Genomic DNA, 9281 nt, shown 5'->3' on the forward strand with positions numbered 1-9281 from the left:
TAATTTTATAAAAATATTGGGCATCGTGCAATTATCAAGAAGATCATATAACCTTGGTATGAGATGTCAGTGTTAGAACTAGACATGATCTAAAAGAGTTCTAAACCATATGAAAACATAAAAGCGGAAGCAAAAATGATTGAGTTACCTCCTGCCATTGTTGCGTTTTCTAGCAAGCTTCAGACTCCGACTTTGGATAATGATTTTAAGGTTCTTCTAAGCTCTTGTTCTCACTCTTAGACGTTGTTGGTTTTCTGAATGTGTGAGTAAGGTTAGGGACCCTAAAACCTTTGAATTAATAGTCACATAACCATCAATGAACAATATTACAATTAATGACAATTCATTGATTTTGACAATTAAATGTACATTATATTTTGTAAGAAACCGTTTGCTTAATGGACCATGTTAATGGAGATTATATCCATTGATATCATAAATAATATGGAAATATTCTTACATTCTCTCACTTGATCCATATAACGAAGCATTCAACATAAAAGAAACAAAATGTATGAATCATAGCGATATGTTCTATATGAGTGAGTATTATCTTTCATGTATTACAATATATTAAGTATCTAATAATATCCTTTATTCTTTAGTGAATAAAGCATAAGTTTATTCTGGTTCAACACAAACGATATTTGTCAATAAATTAAAATGAAAGTGCACAACTATATGAGAAAATATCTAACTGAATGAGAGTTTATTGAAAAATAATATACTCATTCAACAAACGATTACATCACAAAACCAAGTCTCATATTTTCTACATGATCCTTGAGTTTCTTTAGTTGCATGCCTCTAGTAAGAGGATCGACAATCATCAAAGCAGTGCTATATGTTAGATGATCACCTTACCATCCTTAACACGTTCTGTTATAGCTAGATACTTAATGTCGATGTGCTTACTTCGATTTCCACTTTTGTTATTCTTAGCCATGAATGTAGCTGCTGAATTATCATAATACAACTTTAGTGACCTAGACATAGAGTCAACAACTCTAAGCCTAAATATGAAACTCTTCAACCAAACACCATGAGTTGTAGCTTCAAAACACGAAACAAACTCAGCCTCCATTGTGGAAGTAGCAATCAATGTATGCTTGAAGTTGCTCCAAGACACAACTCCACCAGCTAATATAAAAACGTATCCTGAAGTGGACTTTCTTGAATGCATACAACTAGCTAGTTCAGCGTCAGAGTAGCCAACCACCTCCAATTCACTGGTCCATTTGAACATAAGCATATACTTCTTTGTTCCTTGAAGGTATCTCCTAACCTTATTTACATATTTTCAATGATCAAGACTTGGGTTACTCTGATATCTACCCAATACTCCAAAAACATATGCAATGTCAAGTTTGGTACAAACCTGAGTATATATAAGGCTTCCTACAGCGAAAGCATATGAAATATCCTTCCCGTTCAATGTCACTCTTTGGATATTGATCCAAACTGAATTTGTCACCCTTAACAATAGGTGCTATACTCGGTGAATAATTTTTCATTCAAAATCCATATAGAACTTTGTTGATATAGGTCTCTTGAGACAAACCCAAAATGTCTCGTGATCTTTCTCTATGGATCTTAATGCTAATGACATAAGATGTCTTACCCATATATTTCATATCAAAGTTCTTTAAAAGGATTTGTTTCACCTCATATAACATTCCTTTATTATTAGTTTCTAACAAAATATCATCCATATATAAAATAAGGAAACATATCTTACTCCCCCTAATCTTTCGGTGAATACATTGATCCATGATGTTCTTTTCAAAACCGAATGAAGTGACGACATCATGGAACTTTAAATACCATTGGTGGGGGGCTTGTTTCAAACTGTAAATAGATTTATTACGTTTGCAGACTAAATGCTCACCATCTCTAGAGGAGAATCCTTTAGTTTGTTTCAGGTAAATCTTCTCCTCTAGATCTCTATTAAGGAAGGTCGTTTTCACATCCATTTGACGTAGCTCAAAATCAAAGTGAGCTACTAATGCCACAATCGTGTGTAGATAATCTATCTTTGATACATGATATAATGTATATGTGTAATTCATTCATTCTCTTTGGCTAAACCGTTTCGCTACAAGTCTGGCTTCATATCTCTTGATGTTGCCTTGTGAGTCTTTCTCTGTCTTAAAAACCCATTTATGCCCAATGTCTTTTACACCATCCAGGAACTCGACATGATCCCATAATTTATTAGTTGTTATAGAGTTCAACTCCTCAATCATGGCCTTGTGCCATAAGTTAGATTCTTTATAACATACAGCTTGTGCAAATGTTTCAGGATCATTCTCGGCTCTAATGTTGCATTCCATTTCTCGCAAGTGCACTTCATAAATACTAGGAATTGCTTGTCTCCTCACTCTAGTAGATCTTCTTAATGTTGCATCATTTTCTTGAGGAAATTGTTGTTCAACCAGTTTCTCAATTGGTTGTTCAACATTATCTTGATTAAAAACTTGATCTAAAAGATATAATATCATTTATTTGTAGAACTTCAATAACTAGTTATCTTACATACATTTGAATTTGAGGTGTATGCATGACAAACAGTCTATCACTTGAACTAGAAGATTGAGCTTCATTGTGATCTTATGCAAAGACTGAGTCATGCAGTTTCCCACGCCCACTAATCAAGTCATCCTCAAGAAATTTTGTATTTCTTGATTCCACAATCCTAGTATTGTGAGACGGACAATAAAACCAATAACCCTTGGAATTTTTGGCCTATCCAATGAAATACTCACTAATATCCTATGATCTTGTTTCTTTTCAGGTGGATTATAGATTCTAACCTTCAACGGACATTCCCAAATGCGTATATGTTTAAAATTGGGTTTCCAACCTTTGAATAGCTCAAAGGCATCTTTAAAACAACCTTGGTTGGAACTCGTTCATTATATACACAACCATCTTTAGTGTTCCAGTCCATAAAAATTGAGGATGTTTTATATTACTCCTCATACTTCTCACCATGTCCATTAAAGTTTGGTTTCTTCTTTATGATACACCATTCTGGTATGAAGTACCAAACATAGTGTATTAGGAAACAATCCAATGTTCTTGAAGAAACTTAAAAATGGGTCAGGTGCTTGTTCATTCTCATTATATCTTCTATAATACTTACCACCTCTATCTGATCTCACTATTTAAATTTGTTTACCATATTGTTTCTCGGGTACACATCTGCTGTCCTACAAGTTGTGCCACTGTATGTGCCATCAACTGTGATTGGTCAGGAAAATAATTAACTATTAATTTTTTAACTTAAATAGATTTTTTCAACCAATGACAGGCTAGTGGCACAACTTGTGGGACAACAGATGTGCTCCCATTGTTTCCCTACTTCAGCCTTGAAAACTTAAAGGCGTCTATAGCTTCGTATTTAGAACGAATTAAACAAAGATTTATAAATCGAGAAAAATCATCTATGAAGGTGATAAAATATTTTGGATTACTTGCATCTATATTAGGACAACAAATATCTATATGTATGATTTCCATTAAATCAGTACTCCTTTTTGCACCCTTTTTAGACTTATTGGTTTGCTTTCCCTTAATGAAATCCACACAAGTCTCAAAATCAGAAAAATCAAGAGCACTAAGTACTTATTCATTGACTAACCTTTTTATTCTCAAAATGGAGATATGTACCAATATCTGATGCCACAATAAAGAGAAATGTTCACTAATAATACAATGTTTTGATCCAACAATAACATTCATGGAGTTATAAACAACGTTATTTTGTATTCTAATTGAATAAATACCATCAGACAATGTACCATGACTACTAACTTTGTATTTATTAAATAATATAAAACCATTATCCGAAAAGTAAAATCCATAATAATAGGACACAAGTCTTGAAACTGAAATTAAATTCCTCGAAAAACTAGGAACGTAAAATGTATTCTCCAAATGTAAAATAAAGTCACTACTTAACACCAAATTGCATGAACCAATATTCTCCACAGGTGAGCTCATCCTCCCTCCTGAATGAATGAAATTCTCTTTTCCCACTAGCTTCCAAAGGTTTTGTATACCCTGCAAGGTATTTGCGACATGAATTGTAGAACCAAAGTTAATCCACCAAGTACTATGGCCAACATTTGTTAGATTAGATTCATAACATACAAACGAATGTTGTATACCTTTCTTGTCAAGCCAATTTCTGAACTTAGAGCATTCTTGCTTCATGTGATCTTTCTTTTTGCAAAAGAAATACTTCGACTATTTTTTAATGTCTGGTTTGATAGAGATCTTGCCTTTGAATTTGGAACAATCTTTCTTTCTCCTCTCAGAGAAGTTCATATTCACTTCCACACCTTTCTTGTCAAGCCAACCTTCCCTATTTTTTAAAGTGAACCGGAAAGGTTTCTGACATATCAACTTCCAAGGCTTGCAATTGAGTCGCAATATCTCTCATGCGCTTGATATGATCACGCACACCTCCCAAAATGGTAAGCTCCATGATATGAATTGCATGATAAGAGTACTTTCCAAAGCCTTGTCTGAATTGAGAAATTGTTCGTCTATTGCTTTCATTAAGAGTCAGACATTGTCATACTTCTCAATAGAACCCCTAATCCCAGCAGATACTTTGGTCTCTATGAACTTAACACAAAGGAAATTAGATTTCTTCCAATTTTCATAGAGATAAACCTAATCTAGGGTACTCACCTCAGTGATTGTAGGTGGTTTCGACTTTCTTATGGCATAATCAATGTCCATCCATCCCAAATGAAGAAGAACTCTTTCCTTCTAGACCTTAAAGTTGTCACCCTTGAGTTTGAGAACATCAATTTTTACATTAGAGAAACTAACAGGTTGAGTAAATGCAAATTAAAAAAAAATGAACAACATGCTTAATAAATTTGTTTTGAAGAAAATAACTATATCATATTTTAGCAATGTAAATCATCTTTCCAATGAATATAGAGACATAAAACTTGCATGTGGGCTAAAGTTCTAATTTCGTTATATTCACGCAATGATGATAAAGTTATCAAATTGAAAATAAGTATAACATGTTCTTTCAATATAAATCATGTTTCCAATGAATATAGAGACATAAAACTTGCATGTGGGCTAAAGTTCTAATTTCATTATATTCACGCAATGATGATAAATCTATCAAATAAAAAATAACTATATCATGTTTTACTAATCAAAATCATGTTTTCAATTAATATAGATAGATAAAACTTGCTTGTGGGTTAAAGTTCTAATTCCATTATATTCATGTAATGATGATAAAACTATCAAAGTATGTTTCGTTTCCAAATACATGTGGGTTGATTAGGAAATATAATTTGATATTTTATCCTAATTAAATATACAAAAAATTAATAAAATATCCAATGGGATGAATTATATTAGACCATATATAATCAATCACAATAATGCTTTAGGTATCTAAGACAATAATTTTTTAATAATTAAAGATGTTGTGGCCACTCTTTAACAAAAAAAAATAGCATCATATTGCGACCAACACATGAAAAATATTCATGCAGTATGTGCAAAACTAAAATAATAATGATATACATAAGCCAAAGAAATCATTATCAACCATCCATCACATAAAAAAAAACAATCAAAAACATTCATAAACTAATATGACTTAAATAAGTTATTTTGTTTTTTGGTCAACAATTCACAATCGTATAGTTTACGAGATACACCAAAAAGATAATATTTTTGTCTTATAGGTTCTTTTCTTATTCCAATAAAAATTAAGAGACTTGAAATAAGGTTAGGATTATAGATGAAAAGAATACTAACGTTTTGGTGTAACACATGAAAAAATAACGTTGTCCTCCAACGAAGAACCAAATTGTAATTTGTAAACAACGTCTTTAAAAAAAGAAACATGTAATTTGTAATTTGTAAATTATTAACATTTATATCATAATTAATATAGAAACAATGAAGATTATTTCCGTTGATATCATAATTAATATGAAAATATTCTTTTGGTCCGTACTTGACAGTGATATTATTTATAGCCTATGGCAACTGCACATTATCCACTTAATATCTTTTTTGTATAAGATCATGGGGACCGCACATTGACTCATGCTTTTCAGACCCATCCTTTAATTGCCTTTTGTTTCAACATGATTGCTCCTATAGTTTTGCAGTTGGGCAATGAATCTTCAAAGATGTGATCCATGAGATGTTTTATTCCTCTCAAAGGTGGCAATCCCACCACGAGTACTTCTTTCGGGAAGATATCCTTGAAGTCTTGCAAAACATTATTAACACGAAAATGCAACACAATTGCATCATTGAATAACAGTAAAGTTGTTATTTGAGTATAGTATATAAAGAGGATGCTTAGCAAGCAATCTGCTTTACTTACCTCTTTCTAACTAAGAAACAATAATTGCTCTTATAGGGTTCACTCCTTTTCTTTGCACTCCTTCTTTTCTGATGTGGATTCTCCATTTCTTTTCTATCTTGGTGAATTTTATTTATCATTCTTACTTTATCATCACACACCTCCCTGTATCACTATAACTCCCTATGTACCACTATAGTTCAACTTGCTTGTAGTTGCGCCCAGATTTTCGGCCGCACGACTTTCTTAGAGTCGTCACTATATTTTTTAATAAAAATGTAGAAAAATATTTCTAGCCCAATCACATTAGGCTTTGGATTTTTTATACCCAGGTTCGGGTATCAGTTACAGGGTATGAAAGGTATTAGCACCCTACCCGCCCGCCTTAAGTGATACTCTCACTAAATTATATGACTTAAATTATACTTTTAAAATTATTTGGTTATTTAATTAATTAATAGCAAGGAAAACTTAATTTATTTTTTTGTTGTGCCTGACAATATGAAAAATATTATCTTTTTAGGAGTTCTCATCATCTCTCACTACACTACCCCAAAGCCTCCTAATTATGAAGATATATACACTCATTGGCCCAACTTCTTCCTCACTATCAATACCTTCCTACTATGCATTTTCTAACTAACTAGTGTAATCTCTAATATCTTTAAGAATGGCGACTCTCTTAGTTGGGTATTCAGAAGCATATTGCTCTCTTCCTTGATGATTGAAGAACTTCTTTCCACTCGCACACTTTTTGATTGGTGAAGCACTCCTTTTTGTTGGGGATTTTCTGCATGGTGTGGGTGACACTACAAGAATATATCCTATTAGCCACGGATTGTGGGCTACACTTAATGGCCCGTGTCAAAACTAATTCTAAAACCCATACACTTGTTACTCTGATTGGGCCAGTAGCAAAAAAAGTACCAAAACTTGTCACTTCTACTCTCACTCTTTTTGTCACTGTTTCTCACTTACTCTCATTGATTCTCTCTACTCACTCATTACCATTTCTCATTCAAGCAATTTTTTCACTTTTGAAGCAATTTCTCTCATTATTCAACTTAATTGATGAAAGTTCGAAATGATTGTCCAGATTTTAAAGCCCGCAAGAATCACGTCCCCTTCATCTACCTTCGACGAAGACGACAAATCCCTGCGATGAATGTCATCGGAAATCAACAATTTCGATTTGATCATTTGATGTTGAACCATAACTGAATCCATTTCTTCGCCGGAAAGATGTGTTTCACCGTCATCAGCGCCGATGGTACGATGGAAGAAAGCCTTTTTCAAAGATATTGACAAGTTTATCTTAATTTCACCAACTCAAATCAAAGCTTATTCTAAGGTTTGATTCTCTTCAATTTTGAATAAAAATCTCTAACTAGTTGACTCTTCTACTATAATCATTAATCCTAAATCTCTAATTTCACTTTTTCTAAATTTTCTATTGTTTTCCCCAAATATGTTGAAATCCCTAACACGTGAGTTTATTATTAAGTCTATGTTTTCCCCCAATAAGTCTATTGTTAATTTGCTTTTCATTCTAAATTTTGATTCTGTTGTTAGACTATTAAGTAATATCGGCATAAGAGAGCGAAGCTGGTGTCTCCTTTCAAGCTCCTGAAGCTGACGACAATCTTCGCACCATTCTTCACTCATGCTCCAAGGTATCATAACAATCAAATCAAAACTAATCATTTTATTTCTTTTAATACTGATTTATGTATTGCATAACTGGATGAAACTTTTTGCACTATGGTTTAAATACAATTTTAGTACTCCGTACTGATTTTCACTGTTTTAAGTTGCAATCCGCAGTATTGTGGTTTGGAGAGTCTTCCAGCGGCATTGCGACTGTAATTGTGGCCGCATCTACTGCATTTTCCTACAATTTCCTGCGACACAACCGTGCCAACAATTTAAAACATTGGTTAGAATTATGGAAGAAAAAATGAATGAAAAAAGGTATGAACTTGTAAAGGAGGTTTCATTTCTGAGAAGGTGTCTAGTATTGGCAACACTTATGGATTGATAAAATTTCTTACTCAGATTTGTGGAGTCAGTTGAAGTATGACTAGAGTAATTCAAATGGGAATTAGAACTTATATTGGCTTGTTCAATTGAAAGGTTAGAACTTCGGTTGCATTTGAAGACATTGTAAAATGGGACTGAACATAACATGAGTTTTATTTTATGTTTGATCTACTTTATAAATAGAACCAAACATGACATTTGGTTAAAAAGTAAGACATTTTGGTTTAACTAAAAGTGATGTCAAAGACAATAGAACATAGCACCCTGTTTCATTCTATTTAGTCAACACATCTTGATTTTCAACTAAGCAGCCATCAATTGAAAGCGAGAAGCCGAGAAGAAAGTAACATATCAAATTTGAGAAGCATTGTGTCACTCATCGTTGTAAGAAGTTGCTATATGAGGTGAAGTATTTGGTCATTGATAGAATAATTGACATTTGCTTTTTCCTTTTCATGTATTTAGAGTGAACAAGGTGAACAGGGCTGCTAGAGTGCTTGATAACTTCACGGAGGGAGAGAAGTATGCAGAGAATTTCAAGGGGGAGGGGATTAGGAAAGGTTGAAGTGAGATGATAACTCATGGCTAAGGCTTGACATCTTCTATGTTGTTATTGTCCACCAACTCTGCCATATGTTCATTTATCGATTGGCGTATGCTAAAGATGGACTGAAAGAAAATTGGGAGGAGCTTGTAAGTGTGCAAATTTTATTTAATTTCACAGTATTCAAGTTGTTTCTTATAACGCTTCAAGTTTATATCATGCTATAGGTGCTACTTTTCAATGTTTTAATTTCACTTGGGTTTGTACATGGTTGGCATTTTCTACTTTTTATTGTTGACATATGTAGTGGTTTTTGAGTTGCTTTGTCTTAAG

At 33.0% G+C, this 9281-nt stretch overlaps 1 long non-coding RNA gene across 1 annotated transcript in view; it reads left to right on the forward strand.

Moving 5' to 3' along the window:
• Positions 2076-9281, forward strand: part of LOC109350871 — a 7827-nt gene continuing 621 nt past the window's right edge. Inside the window, exons 1-2 of the long non-coding RNA XR_002108134.1 lie at positions 2076-2089; positions 9256-9257. This is a non-coding gene — a long non-coding RNA (uncharacterized LOC109350871). The remainder of the gene's footprint in view (positions 2090-9255; positions 9258-9281) is intronic.

Source organism: Lupinus angustifolius, chromosome LG06 (assembly GCF_001865875.1).
Source record: "Lupinus angustifolius cultivar Tanjil chromosome LG06, LupAngTanjil_v1.0, whole genome shotgun sequence".
Classification (NCBI taxonomy): domain Eukaryota; kingdom Viridiplantae; phylum Streptophyta; class Magnoliopsida; order Fabales; family Fabaceae; genus Lupinus; species Lupinus angustifolius.